This window comes from Chiroxiphia lanceolata, chromosome Z, assembly GCF_009829145.1.
Source record: "Chiroxiphia lanceolata isolate bChiLan1 chromosome Z, bChiLan1.pri, whole genome shotgun sequence".
In the NCBI taxonomy this organism is placed as follows: domain Eukaryota; kingdom Metazoa; phylum Chordata; class Aves; order Passeriformes; family Pipridae; genus Chiroxiphia; species Chiroxiphia lanceolata.
Window position 1 is genome coordinate 6,926,085 of NC_045671.1, and position 25,898 is coordinate 6,951,982.

At 41.8% G+C, this 25,898-nt stretch overlaps 1 protein-coding gene and 1 long non-coding RNA gene across 18 annotated transcripts in view; one reads left to right on the forward strand and one right to left on the reverse strand.

The window, feature by feature from the left end:
• The window catches only part of CELF4 (CUGBP Elav-like family member 4), a 700,630-nt gene that overhangs the window by 353,248 nt on the left and 321,484 nt on the right, over positions 1 to 25,898 (forward strand). The window contains exon 1 of one of the 17 annotated variants that reach the window (XM_032676653.1): positions 12,533 to 12,619. The exons of 15 other annotated variants lie outside the window; for them this stretch is intronic. The gene's annotated coding sequence lies outside the window, so the exon portion shown is untranslated. Of the gene's footprint in view, positions 1 to 12,532; positions 12,654 to 25,898 lie in introns of those variants that run through there. One more of the 17 variants, XM_032676654.1, reaches the window with a different exon arrangement.
• Positions 8,659 to 12,079, reverse strand: LOC116781069. The gene is made up of 3 exons (XR_004354762.1): positions 11,596 to 12,079; positions 10,505 to 10,610; positions 8,659 to 9,026 (listed from the first exon to the last, which is right to left on the reverse strand). It is a non-coding gene; the product is annotated as an uncharacterized LOC116781069 (long non-coding RNA).

A 25,898-nucleotide genomic window follows, 5' to 3' on the forward strand; every position in this document is an offset into this window, starting at 1 on the left:
TAAACTGTGCATTACTGCACTGATATTCCAGATTTCAGTTGTGGTCCCCCCTTTCCTGCATAGCGAAAAGGGAGGAAATCCATAGGTGAAACAACATGTATAAAGCCTTTGCTGAATTTTTCCACTGTGGGATAGAAAAGGAGAGAGGAAAATGCACTTAGGTCCTGCCCTGTGTGTTGGCATCCCGCTGCATTATCAGGGAGTTTTGGACTTGGTATTAGGAGTATCAACTCAGAGTGGAGGCCTAATTTGGTTAGTCAGCATTACCTTAGTTAGCAGTTAGGCTTGTGGAGTGAGAGAGGAGAGCACATATTCCATGTGGGTCTGGCTGCAGCAGCAGGCTACCAGGTACATTTTAGTTGTAGGTGCTGGTAGGATCACCAGTTAGTCTGATTAAATCAAACTGATCCCAATTTGATTCACCCAGGTGAGCAAGTAAAAGGGTTTAGCTCAATAATAAGGACATACCATCTGGCATCCTTAGCCCAGGACTCACTGTCTTTGCCAACCCAGACTTGCAGTAGGGACGTGGTAGGGCTGCTGGCTTTCCCAGATGACTCATGTCCTCAAAGAAAGCACCTCTTTAGGGGCTGATATGAATAATAAAGACATGGACCCTGCAAAGGCAGCATCCTGAGGGTGTTTTTCTTTTTTTGAGAGTCCTCTGGAAGTGCAGGATGTTCCCTTCATACCCTGAAGAGCACTGACTGCTTCACTCCCTCCTTCTTCCCTCTTAAATTTGTTCTCCTCCCCACTTACTGCATTTAGCATCCCATGAAGTAGCACTTCAGCACTGCCAATGAAATAAACTGCCTGCCACCTGCCTACCTATCTGCAGGTCCATTTTTCCCCTTCTCCTGGCTGTAAATATGTTGGTCAGAATCAGAGCTGGCCCCTACCATCTGCATCAGATTGTATTTCAGCATCGCCCAGGCTTGTTGCAGTGAGGGCTTCTGACTTAGGGCTGAGAAGAACAATAACTCTGAGCTCCAGAGAAAGAAGCATGAATCAGGATATTAGTTATTTCTCTGCTTTTCTGGAAACTGGGGTGTGAAGAAAGATGCCTGCTTTCTTTCAGATTAATCCCACCATCACAGTGTAAACTAAGGAGGTGAAATTTTAAAGCTCGAGATGAACCAAGGATCTGAAACTGTTGCTCGTCTGAGTGTACAAATGGTGGTAGGTGTTAAGCAGTTTCCTCGGAAAGTGTCGTCTGGCAGGGCAAACCACAAGAAAAACAGAGTAGGGATCAAGGTGTGCTTTTTTCCACTGGAGCTTCTCTGTATGTAGGTGATTTTCCAGACCAGAACTCCTCAGAACTTCTGCACTGCTCTGAGCCAGCATGATTTCCAAGGGCTTCCTGCCACTGAAGCAGACATCTCTGCCTGTGCTTCTCCATGGGGGACTTCACTCATTCAGTAGAGTAGCAAACAAAAAACACTCAGGCAGGTATGGTCTGGTTAATGTGAGGAGCAGAGCAGAGGGGCACATGGGTGCTTACAAGCCACACAGGGAGCACAAGATTTATTGAGCCATACTCCCAATCAGGGATGGAGCACTAGTGAGGGATACAGGATACAGAGTTAAACAGCATTATCCTTGTATGATGCCACAGTGACATGCTGAACTGCTTTCCTTTACAGTGGCTGAAGAACAAGTAACTGCTCTCCTGAAGGTCACTATGCCCTGGATCTATACTCTCCTGAGCATGGGACACTGTCCTTCAGGCCTGATTACACAGACTGAATTCCTCCTAGACAAAAGTGGGAACATGGCCTGTTTTGTATTAGCCTAAAATATGAGAATCACTTTAGACCAGTAAGATACCACCGGAGACTGAGACCATAGTGCAGATACCAGTATTGGGTCAGGTTAGTTCAGTTTCCCCCTACTCCATTGTGGAGACAGCTGAGATTTTGCAGGAATATTATATTTCTGAGATGAGATGACAGGGAGTGGCCTTGTAAGAAGGCAGGGGTGAAATCTGAAGCACACAGCTGTGGGTCTGCATGCTTGCAGTCCTTAATGCTTGTACAAGGCATTTGTGCTCATCTGTGGGGCCAGCTTTGCTCCTAAAGACACACAGCTAGCAGTAGACTGGCTAGTACTTTGCTGTGGGCATTATCTCATTCTTCTCCTTATTTCCTATTTCCCTCGTTTCATTTCTTCTTTCCCTTATTCTTGTCTTCTTGCTTTCTCCTTTTTTCCCCTTTCCTTCTCCTCTTTTTCTCCTCTTTCCACTTGATTCTCCCTCTCCATTCCTTCATTCGCTTTTTTCCTCTCTTCTCTCATTTATTTGTTTAGAGCAAATTTTCAAATCTATAAACCCATTACAGCAAAGAGACTGTGTTGAGGCAGCCTCTGAGCCTGCAGATGTGGTGGGTCCTGGATTCCAATAACAGAACTTATTTGGAAAAAAACATTATCTGTAATGTGGAAATGGTTTGGCTTGAGGCTAAAATTTATCATCATTACCCTAATATCATCTCAAGCCTCAGCTCTGGCAGCAGCTAAAGAAAACACCAAGGCTTAATTCAGTCAGTGCAAGGAAAGAAAGACAGAGGATGGAAAATATGATTTATGATGGAAATCAATGCAATCATAATACTTTATGCTTGTAAAATTGGGCTGTTCCAATAGTGCTCACAGATTGTATAGGCAGCTCTCCACCAAAAAAATCATGGCAACGTAGAACGCAGTCTTATGATGGTGCAGCTGGCATAAAGGGATAATATTGAGGGTTTGGGGTGTGAATGGGAACAGGTTTTGTTTTGCTGGAGTTTTGTTTTCCTTCCTTCCTTCTCCAGGAATCTGGCAACATCACTCAGCTGAGGTCTATCTCTGCAGGACAATAGAAAGATGCTGTCCTGCAGCTCCCAGAGGGTGCAGGAAGGGGGAAAGGGAAGGGAAGGATGACAATCTGGAATATGAAAGGAACGCTGACTAGTTCTCCAAGTAAATGGCAAGATCCTGGCAGGAGCGGTATCCCCAGTGTAAAAGTGAAAGCAACAACGTGACTCATTCCTCTGCAGTGCGGAGTACCTCTCAGAGGCCAGCTGAAGTATATTTACAAAAATTTGAATCAGGCTGTTCACCTCAGCTAAAGACAGGCAAAAGTGATGAGGCTTGGGAGGTTTGTTTCTGATGCAGAAAACCAAAAAGCATCTGAACTTTCAAATTTGACCAAATCACGACTCCTTTCAACCCATAAATAAAATAAAAGTTGCAGAGATCACGGTCAAACTGCTGATGTAAAGTTGAGTTAGCTCTTCTGTAGTGTAAAGAACATGACTTGTCAAAATGTTATATGCAATTTCCCTGAACAATGCTTGAAGGACATTTTGCAGTTTGGTTATATGGGTGGGAATATACCCCTGCAGCATTGCCTGTCCCTGGAGAAACAGGACAGCTTAGCATCCCCAGCAGCCAGGTTGAGAAAATACAATTATTCTCAGGGAATGAAAAGAAAAATGTTTATTTATTCATATAATTTCACCAAAGGTGAAATACTTGATATCTAGGACTTGTAATTCAATGTGAATTCTGTCCAAATGATGGTCAAAAGAGAGCAATTGCAATATTCTTTTTTAATGGAAAATATCTTTCCAAACAGACTTTTGATATTTCCAAAAATCTTTTGATATTTCCCAATATCTGGAGAAAACTGTGTTTAAAAGTTGGAAAAAAATTTTTTCAGGATTTCACCTTAAAAATAACCAGAATTTCCAGATATCAATTTGTGAATTTGTGATTCCTCCCTCTTCTTTTCCCTCTCCTCAGGCACAATAGACGCATACAGTGATTTAGATCTATAGCCCGTGCAGTTTATCAACATGTAACACAACATATTTTGACCCTGGTGCTGGTCTGGAGAATCACATCTCACAGCGCCAATGTCCCTCAAGAACTCTGCAGATACATAATGCCAGATCCTTCCTCTCAGCCCAACTGCCCTGATTCCCAAAGAAAATGTTGTGGAGGGCTGACACAGTGGAATACATTGTAATATGGAGTTCTGAGCACCACACATACACAGAAAGAGGGGACGTGCTGGAGCACACCCCTCACTAGACACCAGACAGTCCAAACAGGGTCAGGACTAATGGTACAAACCATTACAAAGACAGGCTTTGTTGTCTTGAGAGCTCACAGGGAGTTTTTTCTGTAAATGCTGTGGCCGGAAAAGGCAGTCTCCCTGTACCTTTCCAGGTCTAAGCAACTCCACAAGAGTTACACGGTGCCCACCAACACTGAAGATACCTAGAACTAGCTGAGAGGAAACATTGCTTAGGGTGACTCCATACCTGAACTTTCATCAGGCAAGCTCAGGGGGACCTGCTGGCACAGATGGCTCCCAAAACACTCAGCTGCAGACAGGTTTGCATTTCCAGGAGGACCGTCACAATGAAAAGACCATCACCGTACCACAGTAATACAGTGCACCTTCCACTCCCAAGGCCAGAACTAGGGTTACCAAGGACTTTGTCTTGGTATCACATCTGTGATTTTAAATGTTTAAAGCTTCCAAGCACTGTTCTTTTTGCAGGAATGGATAGAGAAATAAAAGGACAAGGGAGCCTTTACTCTATTCTTCATCAAATCCCACTGGTATCTACAAGGACATTGATAGATGAGGCTCTGTGATGCCAGAGAATTTCTGTACCTCTCTGAGCTCAGTTTTTCAAATGAAACCAAGAGAAGGCTGGTTTATAGCAGAGGTTGTGTTTTACTCTTTTGGATACTCTGTTACATACCATCAGGATCTGGCTGCCATTATTGTCACCTCCCAACCCAAAGCTCACTAGCTAGTCCTCTTTCTTGTCCTTTCCCCTGCATCCACAGCTTTCCACAACTACCCCATACATCCACACACAGAGCACACACACCTGTTTGCCAGAGATCTCTTTGTGAAGCAGGTTGTTGTCTGATGGACTAATTTCCCCCATGGATTAACAAATGACTCTACCACCTTCTGTAATTCTATCACATTGTCCCCACACTCTTTCTTGCTTCTGGAAAAGTTTGACAGCAGTAGCAAGGGACTGGAGAGCAAAAGGTCCACTGAATGAAACCGAATTAAAAGTCTTGGACACCTGCAGTGTCAGTGTTGGACAGCCATCTGTCCCTCATTTGAAAGCACCATTACTGTCTGCCATACCTAATGTTGCTTGTCCCAGACAAATGTTAAGATTCTGCATGAACTAAGTTGATGTACAGGGCCTTGCTTTGCAAAACTATCCTTTATTTTAAAGACAGGAGGAAAGGTATTTCACTGCTTTGTCTTCTGGTACATTACTGAGATCAGAAGAGTCACACTAACTCCTTCTTATTTAACTCACACCTCTTTCTATCTGCACACTGCCTAAAGTACGAAAACACTAGACCAAGTATGACTGTATTCCCTCTTCATATATACATGTCCTCTCCACAAATATGTGTATATATATACAAATATGTATATGAAATTATTTAAAATATGCTAGACTGATGCATATGCATACCCTCACACATGCACACACATCCTTCGCACACATAAGTGATGAAATTTTTCAAGAGACCATTGTGCTGGGAGCAAAAAGGAGCAAGAAAAAGCTTTTTTGATGCTAAATTCTGGAGCATACTATCCACTCAAGAAAAGAAGAAACAGGTCTTTAAGGACCTGATAGATCTGAACATTCATCCACTAACAATGAAATATTAGTTTAGCAAGAGAAAAGCTTCACAGCTCGTAAAGGAAGCACAAAGTGATATAATTTATGTTTTTAGCTTCTTTATTTAAGGAAAAACTGATTATCCATCTCCTCCCAAAATTATTTTTCTGTATGTTAGTTGAATTGGCAGAAGAACAACAGGTTTTTTGTAGGAGACACAGAAAACTAGATTCTCTTTGACGGTGTGCTTGAGAACTGTCTTTTGCTACTGAAACTGATAATGTTTCCCTGTCTGTGATGATATTGAAACCAAGAGATCTCAAAAGCTAAGAGAAATGGTAGTCAACAACTCATCTACAAACACTGTAGGGCCTTTGCTATAATTTGGAAAACACATGTTGCAAAGCAAAATTTACTACCAGTCATTGGGGTTTTTTCTTCAGAGGACTTCCTATGCTTCTAAAAACTTATCCAGACACAAATCAGAATCAGAGTAGGAATAAAAGGGGGAAGTTTCATAGTCTTTGCCATGTAAAATGTCAAACTGTGTAGATCCAGTCAATTTGACAAGTCAGTGGTGTTGAGTCAAACCATATCCTTGGTAAATAAATGCCCACATCATATAACCATCACCATATTCAGCATTCAACAGTGATTCTTGTTTACTTCTAATCACAGTGGTTAAGACTGAATGTTCAGAGCAGCTGTTACATCTTCACATCCTGGGAGATAAATATTCAGTCATAACAGAAAGTGGAGGAACATGAAGGTCTCGTTGGTCAGTAGAGAACCACAGATTCTGTGAGTTTAACATGTTTCTCTGCTGAAGTCATGAATATAGAACTGATTTGAAAGGTTAGTATTTTATTTTCTATCACTTCAGTTTTTAAAATCATTTTGCAGCAGCTCAGGAATCAGGTGATCAGTAAAACCAGAGGTAAGGTGCTTCTTGCACCACATCCTCACAGAGATCTCTTGGGGAAGAAGCAACAGCATCAACATGGCTGAGGAAAGAGGGGCGTGTCAATGTTTGGAGAAGATTTTCTCGGGAGGGAGTGTTTGTTTTTTTGTTGGTATAGGCAGGAAGCTTAAGATGTTATCTGCAGGCTACAATGTGTGCCATTTTAAACACACTGCTCTTAATAAATACCGACAGCAAATCAGGACAAGAACAGACGCAAGTTGTTTCAGGCGACTTCTGTCAAGTGAACAGTAATGCGCCAGGATTAGTGGCAATCCTCTCCATATTGAAGAGAGCAAGTCGCCTGCAGATGAAGTGCTCCAGGCATTACAGTGGGTTTATCAAGGGGTCCTTGATATTCTGGAGCAGACGTACAGGCTGCAGCATTATCAGTAGCTTTCCAATTCAGCCATCTCGTGCTGAAAACTGGGTGCCAGTAGTGGTGGCGGTGGGAGGCACTTGTTTTTAATTCCAGAAGCATCCTAAAGAACCCACATCCCAGTGGTTCCCAGACTGCTGCCTTCACTCCTGTGATGTTGCTAATGCAACTAGACTTGCTCTTAATAACTGAAATGTTAAAAGCACAGTATCGGCAGGGCAACAGTTTGAGCCAGTGAACCATTAACTTCCATTCCATCGTGTGCAATCAAAGTCAAAGTTCAGTGGGGCTCAAAAAGGCAACCGCAACTACCCCCAGTGTCAACATCCTCCCTTATAGCATGTGTCTCTTGAAAATGCCAGCTCTGAGGACAACCTTTTCTGGTATAATTTTATTAAATGAGTGCTAATATCTTGAGGCACATTATTCTTCTCTCCATTCCAAGAAAGGGAGAAGGTGTATGGATTAGCTCTTTATGTATAAAGACACCTCTTGCATACTCCTGAATAAAGATCTCTTTGGACAGACAGTGCTGAAGACCTATTCTTCCTTTACCTTTCAGCAGCTTTATGCCATGCTACTAGCTTAAGACTGCCTAAAAATTAGGACTAACCAATTTTATTGAGTTACCATGAAGGAACCCTCATAACAGAGCCAGCTGTGGCTTTTTCTAATAACACCATCAAGGCTGGTTTCCAGAAGAATCTATCTGATCACTGGCATCTGGTTTGAATTGCTTTGTACATTAGCACTGAGAGCTGACTCAGTCTCTGGGTACCTCAAAGGTCACTTTCAGGCACAGGTTGGTTTGCTTGCTACATCCTTGTCCACAGTTGAGCATATAAATTTGTATTTCCAATTCAATTTAAAGGAAACATCCTAAGAAAAATCTGTCCCTGTAAGACCTATAGGCTGCAAAATAATGAAAAGCCAGGAAATTAAGGTAAAAGCAGCATCTCACTTTCCATGGAAGCCATTTCTTAAAAAACCTGTCACTACTTCTTCTGGGATTTAGATGTGCAGCATTTCTTGTTAAGAGTTTTAAAAAAGGCAATTAACAAAATACATATTATGCTCTCTTTGAAGCTGCATGGTGGGGTCTTGCTCTAATAACTTTGTCTGTAGAGCTCCTGTCTTGCCCCATGTCCATCTCGAGCTCAGAAAACATAAGTAAAAGGAAGACAGACTGAAATTCCTCCCTAAATGAACTTCTAGCATAGCAAAAGGGTTTATATGAACTTGGAAGGTTTTCCCCTGCTCATTCTGAGTTTATACCTAACAGGAACTTTTCTTGCCTTTCCCCTCCTCCCCCCCCCGCCTTTTTTTTTTGCCTCATTAGCCTTCCAGCAAAAATGCTGCATTACACATGATTCTGAAATGGTCTGTATTCTCCACACAGTTTTTACGCAGTATATAAAATAGCTTAATCAAACACATACCAAAGGAGGCATACACATGCACAGGGTGAGAGACAGCAGGCACACCTGAGACTGAAGTGCATCCTGTTCATAAAGGGAGATATAGTGCTGATGGCATTTCACACTGAGGTATCCAGGGACCATCACATGGCTTGATGAGACCAAGGAAGCTCAATAGACTTTCCAAACCTAATTAGTACTTAATGATCTGGAGAGACACGAATGTCCATCACCTCTGCTTCAGCCCCTCTGTTCTTCCTCAAATTCTTAATTAACCTTTAAGGAGATGATGTGCTGATGAGTTTCCTAGGATATTGCATTGATTTTTTTTCACACACGCACACATACACACTTGTGCACGGGCTCATACACACCACACACTCCAGTTCACATATTAAAGAAGCTCTGATACAATTTCTCAGCTCTAATGCACTCCACACAAGGGCTCTGCTGATCAGTGTTTATTAATGAAGCGCTGCCTCGAAAATTGTTAATTGATGGCAATGTACAGAACGTTGTCTGGAATTTAACCTTATTCATCATTTAAGTATGTTGGAAACTAGAGCGTGGTGTTAATTAATAGTGTAAGAACAAAGTTGGATCGTTCTGCTGTGGATCTGAAAAACAAAATCGAACAAGCAAAGAGAGGGAGAAAAAAACTGTGATTAAATATAAAACCAGAGCAAAAAAGTGAGAGAAAATGGAGCCAAAACCAGTGTCATATTCAAGATGACTCACTTTGTGCCGATAATGAAATAAAAATTTTCTTGTGAGCTTATGTAATATTTTACTGTTGTGTCATATTTAATCAACTCTGAGTTTTAACAAGCTAAGTAGAAGGTGGGGGGAAGCTGCTACCAATGAAGTGAAAACAGATTAATAAGTTTTGAAAACTTAATAGCCAAATTTTCAGATTAAAAAAAAAAAAAGTAAATCAATGTTGGTAGCTGAATTCACCAGGGGGGAAAATGACAAATGGAGGATGCCTTACTTAAAGTTCACTTAATAACAATCTAAATATATGGTGATAATGTAGTTTGCAATGCTAACAGCTGCACTCTTCCAGGCTTGTCTAGATGTTTTCAAGGCTGCTTGTTCTTCACGTCATATGCGTGATCAATGAAAACATATCTACCCACATATTCATTTAAATGAATTATTACTGCAGAGTCAACATGCTGCCATTTGAGTGCATGTAACACTGTAGTGACGTTGCCTTCCACAGGACTGTTGCCCTTGCACTTGAAGCACTTGAGTTTGGGCTCAAAATTCCAGTGCACAAGCTTCAGCCAGTTGTATTCAGGAAAATGGACCACTGTTATGAACTAATCTTCTGGTCCATGCAGGAGTTTTTCTGCCATTTAGTTTGCCCCGGATCATACCCAACATACAGGGTAACAGGCAGATAGCTTGGACATTCCTGGCTGTGCTGAAAAGTCACAGTACTGTGTGTACCCTTATAGACTAAAGCCCAGTTTCTGCCTGAAATCACATGACAAAGACTGTGTAGAGCAGCGGCTGAAATCTTGCATCTCATTGGACCTGTCTTTGTGTGCAATTTCTGTGGGGTCTTACCCCTAAAGAGATATATCAGTGACTCTTAGGTTTGAAAATGCGGAGGATGTTGTGAACATGCTGTGTGTTCTCCACTCCAGAAAGCCTATCTCCTAAAATGAGATGATGGTCTGAGGAAATAGAGGAAATGAAAGATAAAGAATCTTTTTCTTTTTTTTTTTTTTTAAAGAAGAAAACATATTGAGCGAGAAGCAAAGGTACTGCCAGATTTTCCTGAATTTCAGGAAAATGCTGCTCAGGGGTTAATCCAGTCCTCCCCTTTCAGTTTAAAAGAAAAAACCTGTCATTTTGAAAAAAGGATAAATCCCATCCATTTTTTTTTTATTTCCAAACTCTTTTCTCCCTTATATCCCAGAAAGTATTCTGGATGTTGACCAAATTTCTAACTTATTCAGATCCCCATAAAACTTAATTTTCAATTGACTTTTCTGGTTATTTTGAATGTATTTCTTAATTTCTATTTGGGAGGATAAGCCATAAAATGATAAAATGTGGAACCCCTGGAAGTTGTTTAACCTACCTTCAGGCCCCAGATTAGGATTAGTTCTGTCTGTGTCATTCCTTGAGCCTGTAACTCTGGAATCAGTTGGCTATTGTTGTGATGGGAATGGATAAGTACATAAAGCCTAGAGGAGAATGGGAAATGGATGGTGTGGAACCTGGAGCACAGGAGAGGACAATGCAGAGGCATTAGGGGCCATGGAGGGAGTCAATGACTAATGGATACCATGGGAAGGAAGAGATACTGTCTTGCCCAGATCTCTGAAGATGAGAAACAAGGTCCTGGCATTGCATGTGGGATTTGAATTAAGCCCAGATTCCCTCTGATGTAATTAGTGACTGCTCATGTACAGCATACTCTAATGGTTGGGAGTGGGAAGGTATCCAAAGAGCATGGAAAGTTTCAGAGGTATCTGGAGTATGTCAGTAGCAGGATGGTGTTTTGCAGGAAGCACAAGAGAACATTTCCTGTTCTGCATGACCTCTAGCTGAGATCTGGTTGTCCTGATATTACTCTACTTTAAGCTTTCCCTGAGAGCTGATTCAGGCTTTGTTCCCTCTTTTTCCATCACATGCCTGGGGGCATAAAGGACACCCCCCTACCCACACTAAACATGCAACCTGACATGTAAGTCATGAAAATACCCCATCTCTAAACCAGGACATTTCTGGAGTGGGTGGCAAGAGTGCTCTGTTATTAATGGCTGTTAAGTGAAGTCAGGTAGCTTAATTTTTCTTCTGAGAGCCAAAAGCACACAAATGCCCCATGGACCAGGATCATCTTTGTTCCTATCTTATGGGCAACCCTGACTACAGAACATGGCAGCATCTGGACAAGTAGAGGTCAGCTATTTTTTCCATCTTTCTCTAGTCACTTTCTTCTGCTTCTTACTGAGAAGAAAATTTTTCTCCTAGCTGTGAAAATTTGTTTAGATGAGTAATGAAAGGGAAAATACATTGCCTAAATCTAGGACCATAGGTGACTAATTAAAAAGAACAATGATCTTATATTTAGGAAGACTGCTTAATGGTGGGCCAGAGCGTCTTTTAGTTCTAGAAAATTGAATGAATAAACAAATAAATACATAAATTAAAAGGAAAGAAACTCACCTGCTCACTCTCTGGAATCTCAGGGGTTTTAGAGGGTCAGGGGTGGCCATCTAGATCACCAAAGGCGACCCAAAGCTGGCAGCTTAGTGACTGTGTTCTTAGCAGTGCTTACACCCAGCCCTGGACATTAGAATCTGTTTAACTGAGCAAAATAAACATGTTAATCATGATCCTGGGGATTAGCTTGTAGTCTGCTTGAAAATCGCTGCATCGTTTTTGGCCACCAGAGTTGCTCTTTATCGGAGCCGGTTTCACGCAGAGATTAGGCCTCAGCAGGGCCCTTGGAAGTGTACCCAGCAAACTCCCAAGGGATTTTGGGGTCAGTGGTGAAGTATCTTGCAAACAAGCTCCTGGCATGGGTCTCCCAAAGAGGCCTCTCCTGATCTAACAGGGAGAGTGTTAAACTGTGGATTGCTGTCCTTGCTTCACCCCCATGAGCGATATGAATGTGAAGGGGTCTATTGTGTTCCTCCTCTTCTCCCAGCTATCACCTGTGCAGGTTACATAATTTTTTACATCAATGTTTGTGTCTTGTATTTAACACACTTCTCCTTGGCAGGGAGAAGGTACTACCTTGGTGGGAGTTTGTTTCTGGGGCACAAGCACAAGGCAGAGCCAGTTCACTCTTACCTCCAGTGTGAGTCAACCCCACCAGAGAAGCTCTGCATAAGAGTGCTCAGCATCTGCCAGGAGCTAGAGGAGCTGGAGAGTGGTGAGGCACTGGCACAGGTTGCCCAGAGAAGTCGTAAATGCCCCATGCCTGCAAGCGCTCAAGGCCAGGCCGGGTGGGGCTCTGAGCAACATAGTCTAGAGAAAGGTGTCCCTGCCCACAGCACAGAGGTTGGAACTGGCAATCTTTAAGGTCACTTCCAACTCAAATCATTCTATGATTCCATGATTCCATGATTCTATGATTCTGTGACTACATAGTGGGATATTCACTGCCTTCTTAACCCTGAGAGAGAAGTCCTCCCTATCTGTCCCAGTTAACTCCTGCACTAGTGATCTTTGCTTTCCACTGTGGGTGAGTGAGAAGAGACTTTTGATTCTGCAACCAGGTGAACTACCAATGACAGCATTCAACTTTCACTGGCTTGACTAGGGACCATGTCTTTACACAATGAAAGGTCAGAATCCTTTCTCAAATAACTTTTAGTAAGCACTTAGCCTTGGAAAGACAGAACTTGGAAAGAAAGGCTTTGTCTCCTAGACCTAGGAAAGATGTGCACAGGGACGATCAGAGTGGAGTCATGAAGCAGATGATTGAAGCTCCTGTTCTGTTTTGTTGACAAATATGTTTTAATCAGGTAACACTGATGGTGGTGAGTGTGACACTACCTGTTTGGTGCACAGCAGGACCCACTCTGCTCTCTGGGAGACATTCACATACTAGTTTGAGTATCTCACCTGTCACTAGCAGGTGCTTGTTATGAAACAGGGCTCATTCCACGCACTGTAGTTAGCCTTTCTACAACACTGTCATGCACATAAGACATTCACTCCATCCTTCCTATTTCTTGGTGTCTTCTTCCAGTGATCAAACTTCTGCATACCTATTAGCAAACAGCCTCAACATCCCATAGTGTTATTTGTATGACAATACAATAAAATAATAATTAAAAAAAAAGAATTAAAAAATATCCAGACCTGGCTGGAGAATCTTCAGGGAACTTTTCTCAGTCCTTCTGCCTTGACATGTAACGTGTTGATTTCATTCCTTTCCTTCTCCTGCCATATCTGTGCTTGTTTCCTTTCTCCCTCTTTTCCTCCCCACTCATCCCTACAGGTATAAATAACTCAAAAAACATGTAGCTAACAATGCTGTGTCAGCTCCTGCTGTGCCACATGCTGCCTCCTTGCCACATGCTGCACGTCGGACACACATTCTCACCCTGTGAGTTGAATGGGTTGTATGCCCGTGTTTGAAATTAGGCACATGCTGAAGCCCTCTGCTGAATGTGGGACCTAGGTTGTGACATTGATGGTGTACAGACAATTCCCCCTTTACAAGAATCCACTTCCCAATGCAAATACTGAGTATTTATAAGACTAATAGACACAGGTGTAAGAGTCTTTGAAACAGCAATGTCAAGAGCTGTCTGGTGTCAGTGTTGAAAGAGGTCTCTGTTTGATCTTCCTGTGACCAGGCTAAAGGCTTGTGTGAGCCCAAATTGCGTGTTGATTCAATTCCACATCCCTGTCCTGGAGTTCCTTTGGAAATGGAGCATTTGCTGAAATGAAACAAAGCAGTCATTACAAATGCTAGTCATTAACAGTGTGAACCTTCGTATTCACCTGCCAAGACATTGGTAGCAACTCAGCAATGTTGTTCCCTGAGCACCGACTGCTGGGTTTTAATGACATTGTTCTATTAGAGCTGTTCAAAGCAACCATTTGAGAGCTGTCTGGGTGCTGTAGTAAAAAAAATAATAATAATTTGACCTTGACATCCTCTTCCATCTCATCATCCTAGTACTCTTTGGGGGCAATCATTCATGTAGTATATATCCTGTATATAATCTGTCACTCTTCCTCCTGCAGTCCTGGCGGGATCAATGTGCAAGTTCCTTTATGCTGCACTAACCTTACTCAGCACCTAAGTACTTCTATTTCCATGGGTGCTTTGTAAATGCCTATGTGCCAGTGTTTCCTACTATGGCTCTACACCTGTAAGAACTGGGCTCTCATGTGTTACCTCCTTCATGCTTTACTACTTTGACTATGTATGTCTTTATTAACATGTGACTAATAGTACTTAAATTCTGTCTGCTCACCCATCTACTTGAATGCAATAGTCTCCTAGTTGTCACATGCAAAAACCTTCCAAAATGTCAAGACTACACCATCAGGACTGTGTAGTTCCCTTATTATCAGAATAAGTCTGCTTTTCCACTTTACAACACTAAACCAGGGCTAATGAAAGGCAGATGGACAAGTCTGTAGAAGTTAAAAGACAAGTTCATTCTGGTCTCTCATGGCAAACCTCCCTGAGAAGTTACTATCTTCATCTCATCTGACATCATCTTGTCAGTTAATGATAGTGTCCAGGTTTTTACAATGAAATGAAGATTTGAGTGGACTGATCCCCAAGCCCCAAAAGATGGTTTTATAAGTAGTGGCCAATTCTGTTACCAGTCTTCCAAGATATTGCAACAGGAAATTGAGTTCAAACACAGAAACAGCTTACTGCAACATTATCTCTTAACAAGGGTTTAAATACCACATCAGTAGCAACACAAATAGAGAGAAATTAGGTCTGTAGTAAAAATGTAAACAATTTCATTTATGCTACCTTTCCTCATCAAAAAAAAAAAAAAAATTGACAAAAACAATTGTATAAGGTCCTTAAAATTTATCCATCGAATATTTTGATTCCATGGACAAATAGTAAGTGAATGCATATATAAATATTTATATTTTAAAAGGCCACCATGCTGTGAATAGCGATTTGGGTAACTGATGCTTATATCTTCTTCCATACACCATAATCTTAAATTAGACTCCATGGATATGGTACATATAATAGTCTCTAGTCTTAGTGGAAAAAAGGAGTTCATCATGGGAACTTTTGCCTACAGAGTATCCTGAGAGGCTTGATATGTCTGGGGAAGCCATCTCGCAGCAGAGAACGATGGCAGGGAAATGAAAACACGCTCCCTCTGGCAGCATCTTCAGCCTGAAATCTTTGGGGTGTTCAGGATTTGAAAGGAAAAAAAAAAGATTCTCCATAGACACCACATTTGTTTCATGAAAAAAACATAGAGCTCAAACACTAAATTTCTCTGAAGAAACAGCCTGATTTCACACTAAATGGTGATTAAGACCCAAGAGGAGAGGCTTTCTCCAGAATGCAGCCACCCACCCGTCCCCCAGATTTCTTTAGCCAAAGAAGTGCTATGAGGAATAAGATCGTCACGACCTTGTGGAGGAGTCTCAATGAGATCCTTGTGATCATTCTGTTTGGCTCCAAGTCATATGCACCAGCAATGTCTTCCTGTTTCCTCCCCAGCCATATTCCCAAGGGCAGTCAGGGAGACCACAAGGAAAATGAGCATTTTGTACAACTGCTGCTGATGTCCAATATTCACATGTGGCACCTCCCTGTCACCAGAAAGGCGATCTAGTTTTTCATTTGTTACTGACTTGAATTTAATTCTGTGAAGTGCCCCTGAGGGGAGGAAAAAATACAAAACCCACCACCGAAAAAACTTATGTCTCTCCCATTACTATCCCTTTGGTTATCCTATCCTCTACTGCTGCAAGAGACCTGGCACTAGCAAATTCCCAAACCATTCATTTATTTCCAGGGTTGTGCTCTGAAGCCTCATTCTTCAAACATAACAAATCCAACAGCTTCATGAGTTGAGCTATTGTGGATTTTTCCCTGTGACTGGAAATGGGAATAGTCTGTACAAATGAAAGCCCAGATCTCTCTGCTATTACAAGTAAAAGAGTCTGGGTGAAATATCTGCTGAAGAATATATTTTATGTGTTTTCTTTAACTGTCCATCCAAAAGTGCTGAGTGATGGTCGGGTGCTGTTAGGAGGCACTGATAATGGCCTTACGTTTATAAAGTACCATCCATCCAGATGGACTCCTAAAGTACTTTATAAACTTTACTAACTGGTTGTTCCAGCTCCACACGTCACCTTATATCTATCCATCTGTTCACAGCTATAGCCTTATACAGAGTATTTCTCTTACCACTAAAGGGTGGCTATTCCGGGTTTGGGATGTAACTTATGTTTAAGAGCTCACATCAATGTGGAGTAACAACTCGATGGCTTAGCCCTTGCTTCTCTTCCATACCTCTGTTGATTTCAGCATGAATTAAAACTAGGGAGCATGAAATGAAGCTGCTGAGGAATCAGGTCAAAAGAAAGACAAGGAGGTGATTTTTGTGCAGTAGAGCAGAGTAAGGCATTTCACTGCCACCAGCTGCTTAGATGTAAAAGTTTACGTAGATTTGTGGGGAAGTTCGCAAGTTCATGGAAAATGTTGATCCCACACCCACCTCTGCCACAGAGATGTGCAATGGGTCTGGACAGATTGCTGTCAGCAGCCCAAGACCCCCTTATGTCAGAGCTGGATTCTGTGTGTCTGTGTAAGTTTTCCTATAACAATGTCCATGCAGAGGACCCAGCAGCAGGGCTCCTCTGCTGTGGAGGACTTGCCCAACTGGACATCATCAGGGGGGTGTTGGCTCTGTGATCTCTCACTGGCTTATTGAAAGGAATTTGCCCAGATTTTAATCCCTCTTTGCCTCCTTGTACTGCTGTAAAGTGCTGAGCTGAAGCTGCGATTGCACCAGTACAGAACAGGGAGACAGTAGTTGGGGCAATCAGTTTGCAGTTAAAATACCTAGTCAGGGACTAATGAAGGAAAAGACACAGTGAAGGGAGAAGGAGGCAGTGAGGGTGTATTGCTACTCTCCCCAGGTGAGATGGAAAAGGTTTACCCAGTGCTTCCTCATCCCAGAAATTTTTAAACAAGGAGCACATGTGTCGCTTCAAACAGTCCTTTGACAGTTCAGTTCACATTTGGTTTGGGTTTAGATCAAAATTAGATTCTGTTAAATTCCAGTTTACATGTGGCTGTAGGAGGCATTTAGATTAGGCAGCCTCTGCTCTCCTGAAATATATCCAAAGATCTGACATGATCGTGCCTGGGCAGACTATGGTTTCTTTTTTTTCTTTTTAGTCCAGAGGATATGCTCAGACAGCAATCTATATTTGTGCAAAATTAGGGTCCATTCAGCACCCTGTAAAAAATCTGAACTAAAAGATTAATTGTTAGCCATGATTACCATATTATTTATTATTGTATGATGTTGAGACTATGTTTGGAACAGATGGGAATCCAATTAGCTTAGTTCTGCCTTTGTCCATTGGATAAGACATTAATTTCAGGGCCACTCTCCACCTTGTCTGAATAGTTTCAAGAAAAGAAATATGCTTATGGAACTTTGTGTTTTTGAGACTGTTTGTCACATATATTTTGTTTTCTCGTGAAAGGACACTACTGGCTGCTAAGCAACAGAATAGTTGTGTTTACATGTACATTTATCTATATATATGCACATACAGGCAGACACAGGGAGTTGTTTACTCAAGGACAAGAGTCCTCATCAGACTGACTTTCAACTGAGAGTAATTCTATTAATTAGGGCTGCAGTCACCATCCCCCTTCTGCTTCCCCCACGTTACCCCTCCTTTTCTTTCCTCTGTTGCAACTATTACTATTTTTAATTAACGTGCCAAAATGTTCACTTCTAACTATAACAAGAAAAGAGAAAGACAAAAGGGCAGAAGCAGGGAGAGGAGCTCTGGAGAGAAAGACAATTTGTTTGACTAACCCTTTCAGAAAAAGACAGGCATGTCAATGATTTCTCTTCAGGATTGTATCCCATAACCAGGGGAGGGTGCAGAAAAGCTTTTTAATGGGCTTTTCTCCCAGCCAGGAATAATCATGCCTACAGAGAAGTCTTAGAGCAGCCTTCTGCTTGGAGGCAGTTCTGTTGCACATCTCAGTGGTATTTCTTTTTTTCCTTTTTAACCTCTCCTTTTTTTTTTCTCTTTTTTAAGGTGTTATGAATCCTTAGTCTAGGAATTATCTCTCAGTCCATTCTATATTTTTTGTGCTGTATTGATCATTAAGTTATTTCTCCACCACAAATCCCTATCCCTGGATTTTAAATGTTGCAACTTTTGGTGTAATCTCCACACTTCAAAACTGATATCCAGACATCAAAGTAAATGTTTAGGGTTCAAGGTTGCCTCTCTGTTCTTCATCTTTAAAACAGTTTAAAATGATTAATTGAATATCTGTGAAAGGGAAAGGTGATTAAGGTGTTCATTGTAGGGAAAATGAGGTATAAACGACCATACTGGGGTTGAGATGTAAACAGCATCCACACTGGAAAAAATGTTGATTGAAATTGGACATGTATGAGTATGAAACTTGGCTTTTCAGCCACAACAGGCACTATGAAATGCATGCCTTCATTGTTGCTGTTTTATTTAAGCTGTTGTTGTTTGGATCTTGATGAAATACCAGAGGAGATGAGTTCAGGAAAGAAAATCAGCTTTTAACTAAAGGAATAATGGCTTTGCATTTTCAAATGTTAACATTCTGTATGGATGACAATAATAATAATAGCTAAATGCTTGCCAGAAACTGGAAAAAATAATTTGCAGGTTTAAGTCTTATCTTGAATATTTCTCCTCCTCAGCCTCTTCCCTGTTCCTTCCCAAAATATGTGTGGGAAACTAAAAGCATCAGAAACTGGTGTGTTTGGAGCCCCCCCTTTCCAGTTCTGAGTGTGAGTTTTTAAAGCCTCCAGCTGGCATCAGCCAGCCTTTCAAGACAAGCTGTGGATCCGGAGCCCACCGCTCCAGAGGTCTCTGATTCAAACTCAGTGGCTTTGTCAAGAGGGTGGTGACTACTTTTGCACGCACACAAATTGGCAGTTTTCTGAACCACTGTGCACAGAAATCCTTGACTCCCATTCATATGCGTCAGGCACTGTCTCTCATTTCAAATGACATCGGCTTATTTGACTTTCAAATGAGAAAACTAAGTATCGTGAACAGATGAAGAGATAATCAAAACATCTTTGTTCAGGTTTTTGGAAACTGGTTTTGAAAACTGAAACTCCTGAGCCGCTCTGCCAGTTCTCACAATATTTCTATCATTAAAAAACAACAACAATAATATTTGCTAATCGGTTTCCTAAATCTCCTGCCTTTGGAGGCATGTGAATTGGAGCTGATTCACCTTAATAATAATTAAATGTAACTTATGTTTCTATCAACCCATATTTGTAGAAAAACTTGAACAACATTTACTTTCAAATGAAGAAGAATTCAAAATCTGAGCTATTTCTAAGCCAAGCCTCATAGCTGACAACAGAATTGCAGGAGGCACCCTTGCTTTGATAGCATTGGCATAACATCAAAAATAAAATAAAAAAGGGGGAAACACACGATAGTGAAAGACATTCCTGGATCAGCAAGTTTGATCCCTTGCCACTACATGAACTTGTCAAGGTCCATCTGAACATGTTTTTGTATCTTGCTCCTCAGTTTTCTGCTGGGTTAGGACTGCATACTGTTGATGAGAGACAATCCTTCTCCTAATTTCTAGGCTAAATATATTCATAGCTGGTCGGTTTATTTCCTCATCCCAAAGAATTTATATTAATGATTGCCTAATTGTTAATTCACCCTTTGTAATTATTCTTAACTATAAGTTGCATTTTCTCTCCCTTTTTGCATATTTGAATTGTTATCTATGCATATTCACTCTCCAGGCTGTTTTGGTGAGTTATGATTGATCAGCAAAATCATATGGTGAATATGTTTCATTTTTCCGATTCAATAAGCAGACACATATCTGTGTGAAAGTGGAACACTCAGCTTCCTTTAATATTTGTATATATCTTGGAAATTTGGGGCTTTTTTTGAATATTCATTGCTATAGAGCACAACTGTTTAAATGTTCTAAGAAAGTGCACAAAATAGGTAAAGAAAAAATTATAAGCAATTAGGTCCTGTCGTTTGAATACAGAATTTACCTTCTACCACGGCTCTTACCATGTTACCTTCCAAAATGGCTGCATTCAGCAATGCCATGCAGGAATTTCTTATGAATTCAACAACCTGTAAAGTACCACAGGACATTTTGGGATGTGGTTGTGGGTGTAGTTTGGTTTTGTCTAGACTGGTATTTTTTAAACAAACATCAGGGAATGGAATATCCTCAAGATAATAACATTTCATAAGGATGGGTGGATGCTGTCGAGATAAGAAGGACTAGCAGCATTTCCTAAGGGATTTCAGTGTCTTTGCCAGGCAATTCCAGAACTTCAGGCCTTGTTTGCTTATGTTTTTAGTTTAATTATCCGGAGTGAAAGGACATCTTTGCTTTGTATTTGAACAGCAACACATCACCTGCCCTCTCTAACCTCAGCTAACAGCATTATCTCCTCAGGTCAAGTGAGAAAGGCCAGTGCTCTTGTTGCTGTGGGTGACAGGTTCAAACCCTTATAATCATCCATGACAGCACTTGTTATACTTCTTTTTTTATGAGACTTTTTCAACCTCTCTCTTTCAGCTCCTTTATACCGCAAGTCTTTGGTTCTTACTTTTTATTTTACATAATTTCCCTCATCTTTCATCAGCAGTTTTGTATTTCAATATTCTTGTAAGCCTTAAACAGTTTTCCTTCAGGATTTAATTCACATGTTAATGGTCAAACTTTCAAATCCATGGTGTTAATCTGGATTTGAGCTAAAGCCAGAAGCAAGCACACACAGATCTCTCCTGCTTGGCATCTTTTTCTCCAGCCAAGGAGCTGGAGAAAGGCACACAAACACAAATGCACACACACCCAGGGCACAGACATGTCCTGGTCCTTCAACTCTATCTTCAGCACTATCAAAATTATGAAGTAGCCACCTTAATCCTACTCGCTCATCACAAAGCTCTCTTGTTCCTGTAGATCTGCAGCTACTGGCCTCTTATCTTGGAGGTGAAGTAAATAAAAGAAAGACAAAGGAAAAAAACCAAAAAGACATATTTCTACTCTCTACACTAACCTCCTTGTTATTGTTATGTGATTTAAGGTGCTGTTTGGCAATGAAAAAGTCACAATGACAATAAGATGATCTCTGGCTTTGGCAATTCCTGGCAAATTATTGTGCATCTCTGATTGGACGCAGCTTCTCTCACTTTCTGCTTAGAATGGGGTATGCTGATACCTTGGATCAAAGGGTGAAGTATCCCAGGGTAACCCCTTACATTCACTAATAGTGTTTTGTTAATTGATACAGGGCCTTCTCCCCAAGCTTCTCTCTTGCCGTCACCTCTATTTTGGCTGGGGTTTGCTCTGCAAGGAGCAAAGAGAGGCATAAAATGTGAGATTTGACATTTTCTAGCCAGGAAAGAAAGTATATCTCAGGAATTGCACTGGCTGGCAGAGCTCCACTTGCTGGTACCTTGTCTGAGCTGTTGGATGGAGACACACCAGGGACAATATCAGTATGAAACAGACAGGTGATGCTGGAGGGGATGAGGGCAGTGGAGAGATAACGTGCTTTGGTGAAGGCTGTTCCCAGGATAGGGTGTCAGCATGGTCTTCTTGGGAATGAATGTGTTCCAATCTTCCTGTGGAAAGTGAATTTTGACCACATGAATGAAGTCTGCTACTTTGCAGTGGGTGAGGAGATTTTGTTGCCTGTGCCACCACATCGTTGTTTGTGTCAGGAGGTAGTGTGTTGCAGTATTGTTGTTCCTGTTCTGTTGTTTTAATCTTTCACGGAAGATTATATAAAACAGCCTCTCCATGAACCAGAACACCTCTCTGGGGAACATGATGACAGCATCCATATCTTAAAAAGCCATAAAGTAGAGACGCACTGTAGGAAGTAGTCATTCCCGGTAATAAGTGCAGTATGACATCCAGGAAAGATACCCTATTGTGAGAAGTTTGAACACTAGTGCAAATCTGAAGAAAAGTACATTTAAAACCACAGATATCGCCAAGTTTGTTATTTTAAAGGATTTTCTTTCCCTAAATTACTCCTGCAGCCAGAACAAAGCCCTTTAACCCCTTGCAGACCATAGCTGTTTACTGATGCTCCTCAGCTGTGAATCTCAAACTGATTCCTCTTGAGGCCTGCATCACATCCTCCCTTGAAATAGCAGCTCCCCTGCATTTTGCAGGACTAGTACATTGGTGTACTCCAGCCCATGTGGACCCTGACCTTGATGGGTGAACAAGCTAATAAAGGATCTTCTTCCCTGATCTCACGCAGAGATTAATTTCTGGACTATATATAGTAGATGTGAGGCCTGATAGCAGGCTTCTTTCAGGTCTTGCAGGAACTGATGAGAGGCTAACCAAAGTTCTATGACTGCTCATTCACTGAGGGACAGAAACAGTCTTTAACTTTACATTTGCAAAGTGTGCTGCATCCCACAGCAGGGTACTTGTTAGGTATTGCTGCACTTGTACCTGGAGGTACAATCCTGCTGCATCACCCATGCTGCAGCCCAGGAGATGGAGTGGGAAAGAGTTTTCTTTCTGTGCTACTCCACTAATCTGTTAGGAGAATTCGGGCCACTGAGCTTTAACTTGTACCTTGGGCCGCACTTAGAGAGCTGAAATGTCACCTATATCCCTGCAGCTAGTTAGTGAAAGAACAAGAGACTCCCAAGTGTGATTGAGAGTGCCTAAGCAGGGTGATGTGCAGGGTCCCGTTTAGAGCCAGCAAATGGAAAGCCCTGGGCACAGTGCAGGTCAGCCTTTCTAAATATGATGCTGTGTGCCTCAGTTTCCCCTCACTGATCAGTGTGAGGAATTATGCCAGCATCCACTGCCCTCAGTTAGGTTCTGTAAATGCATTCTGGGACCAATAAGTCAATAGATCCTGGAGAAGTGGCAGTATTGCAACCATCTAAAGCAAGGGAAAGCACATTCCCAAGAAGGAGCAGTGTGGAAGACCTAATGAACACTAAGCAGAGCACTTGTTTCACTCTGGCTTTGTCACTGCTGGGCAGCCTTGTCCTGACAGAGCTCCTGTCCAACCAGGGACGTACATCCATTCATCATTAGTCCTAATGCAAGCTTAGGAGTTTTAAAGCCGGGGCTAAATCAGACCATCTTAATTTGCAGGCTTAATGCATTGCATATTACCCATATCCTTCCTATGGGATTTATCTTGATTAAGTGCTAATTTGTAACTGGTGGTATACCCAGTGAAGTGAGTGATGAGAAGGGTGCCTGGGTAGAGAGTCTGTGTTTTGGCAGTGGTGCAGACTGGGGATGGAAAGCGCTGTTCCCACTGCAGACACAGAGGCAGGCAGCATGTTTTATGCACGTCCCCATCAGCCTAACAGGCAAACTGTCCAGAAATGTTTAAGTTGGGTTATTCTTCAGCTGTGATGGAAGCCAGAGTTCTGACCTAAGAGAGAAGTGACCAGTCCTATAAAGGCTTCTGGCTGTACTTTAAAAGTCTACCCCTGTGCTGTTGAACAGCCCTGTCTGGGCAGAACAGTACAGGTCAGAACAGGTGTAGATGCTTCAGATAACCAAGCATGGGCAGCTGTTTACATGTCCCAACCTGGACAGCTTTGGTTGCCTATTGAATCCCTCCTATCCATACCCAGAGCTGAGCTGCCTGCCTCAACCCCTGCAGCCCCTGCCTAGCCCTCTGTCTCACTGCTTCTGCTCTGTGACCACCAAGAACCTGCTGGGTAAAATGAGACCATTTTAGGCATAATAATCACAATCCTGATTTGACCACAAAACAGCTGGCAGAGCCTATCAGCAAAATGAAAAAGTCTTTTTAAGATGGGCAGGGCTTTTCCAAGGAGCTCTATTTCAGGATACTTTTTCTCTACTGACCTTCACTTTGGAGTCAGAAACAAACCTTCCACCTTCACTAGACATACCAAATCTCGGATCAATCTACATCAGCATGTAGATTTTACAGGGTTTGAGGAGAAGTGACCTTTAAGCAGAAATGAGTTCTCAACTCTTGCTATCACAGCACTGGCATTTCACTAAAATAAAAGCCTTTATTTCATTTGGCACTTTGGTATCTGAAACTGTGTCTGGTTCAGAAATCACCTGTCCCCCCCAGTTCATAAAAGCACACTGAATGTGTGCTTTAAACAAGTCTTACACACAGAAACACACATAGAGAAGTCCGGTGAAGCTGTTTCATAGGCTTTTTTTACAGGAGAGTAAAATGAAACTTTTCTCAACTTTCTCTGCTGTGAACGTAAAGAAGGCATTCAGAAGTCTTAATTTCTCTTTTATACTGAACAAAAGTGCTCCAAATTAGCATTTATACTTTTGGTTGTTTTTCCTAACACTGAAAATAGTGGACAGTTTCTCAGCTGAGGGGTACTGCTTCCTTTTACTTGAGTAACTAATGACAGCAGTTGAAGAGGAAGGGGGGCTTTGTGTAGAAAGAAGTTAATTAATTTCAGGGGTTTTAATCTCTTTTCTTTTGTACCAAACCATAAAACAAAAATTCTTCAGGAGCCAGAACATGTACCTCCAGTAATCGAAAGAGAGGCAAGGATCTGACTAATAGATATTACGTTCCATTATATGGTCTTGAAGTCAATAAACATTAGGTTACCTTCATGCAGTGAAAAAAGACCAGATTTATTAAAAAATCTTATCTGGAGGGTTTGCATTTCAATAGGATGTGAATTTGCATATTTTAACAATAACCTCCCATCATTCTGTCTGATCTGTGCTCAGTTGGCCATACAGATCACTTTATCTTGAATAGATTATCACCGGTTTAATAAACCCTTCATAATATGCAGGTATAACAATGGTACTTCATTGGATAAAGAAGGTATTAAAGTTCTTTTTCTGGAAATAGGGGTGGCCCAGCTAGTGATTAACTTTATACCTCTGTACATCCCTGTGCTGAATACCGATTGAAGGAGAGTATTCCCATTATTCACATTCAAAACGGACCGGCTCTTCAGAGCTCCTGTTAACTCTTCCTTGCCCATGGCAGCTGTGCTGACGTGGGAGTTAACAAAGGCGAGGCTGCAGAGATGTTATTTCCATCACTGTCCACTGCCTGAGACATCAGGAAAAGCCAACACTCTGCCCCCAAGCTGAGTCGTTCTCCATGCACAGTGTGATCGGTGCCGAGATGTTTCATGAGGAAGGCACTGTCTCAGTGCTAGAGGGAAGTAGGGTCAATGCACTGCTCAGCAAAGGGCCAAAGGCACCTAGGCAGAAATCTTAGATAACTTGTTTTCAATGAAACAGCAGCATTATTCTTCCTTGTCTACTTTCCCAGGCTTTGAATTCCTGTCTGCTTCCACTTTCCACACAGACACTCATTTTCCACTCGTTGCCTCTCAAGAGATGGATCCATCCCACAGCTCCTGTGTCCTGGCTTGTCATCTCAAAATGTTTGTTTGGGAGCAGCATGCTCAGACCCTCTGCAGGAGCACCAAGGAGTCTCTGCCAAACCACAGGGCTAGCTTTTGCCTCCTACAGTTTACAAAGAGACAGACTATTATTTACATATGCCTGCAGTTCCAGGCTCATGACCACTCTTCTCATGAGACACAGGGCAGACCATTAGTACCAGTGCAGTAGTGACAGGGACAAATATAATTTTCATGTTGTCCTGCAATTTTTGATTTCTTCATTTCTGTTTCTTTGTTGATATTTGCACCCTGGCTTGTAAAAAACCTGATACTCTTCCTCTCCTGGGTACCCAGTACAGAGCAGGCAGCTGTGAGCATTAACTCTCCAC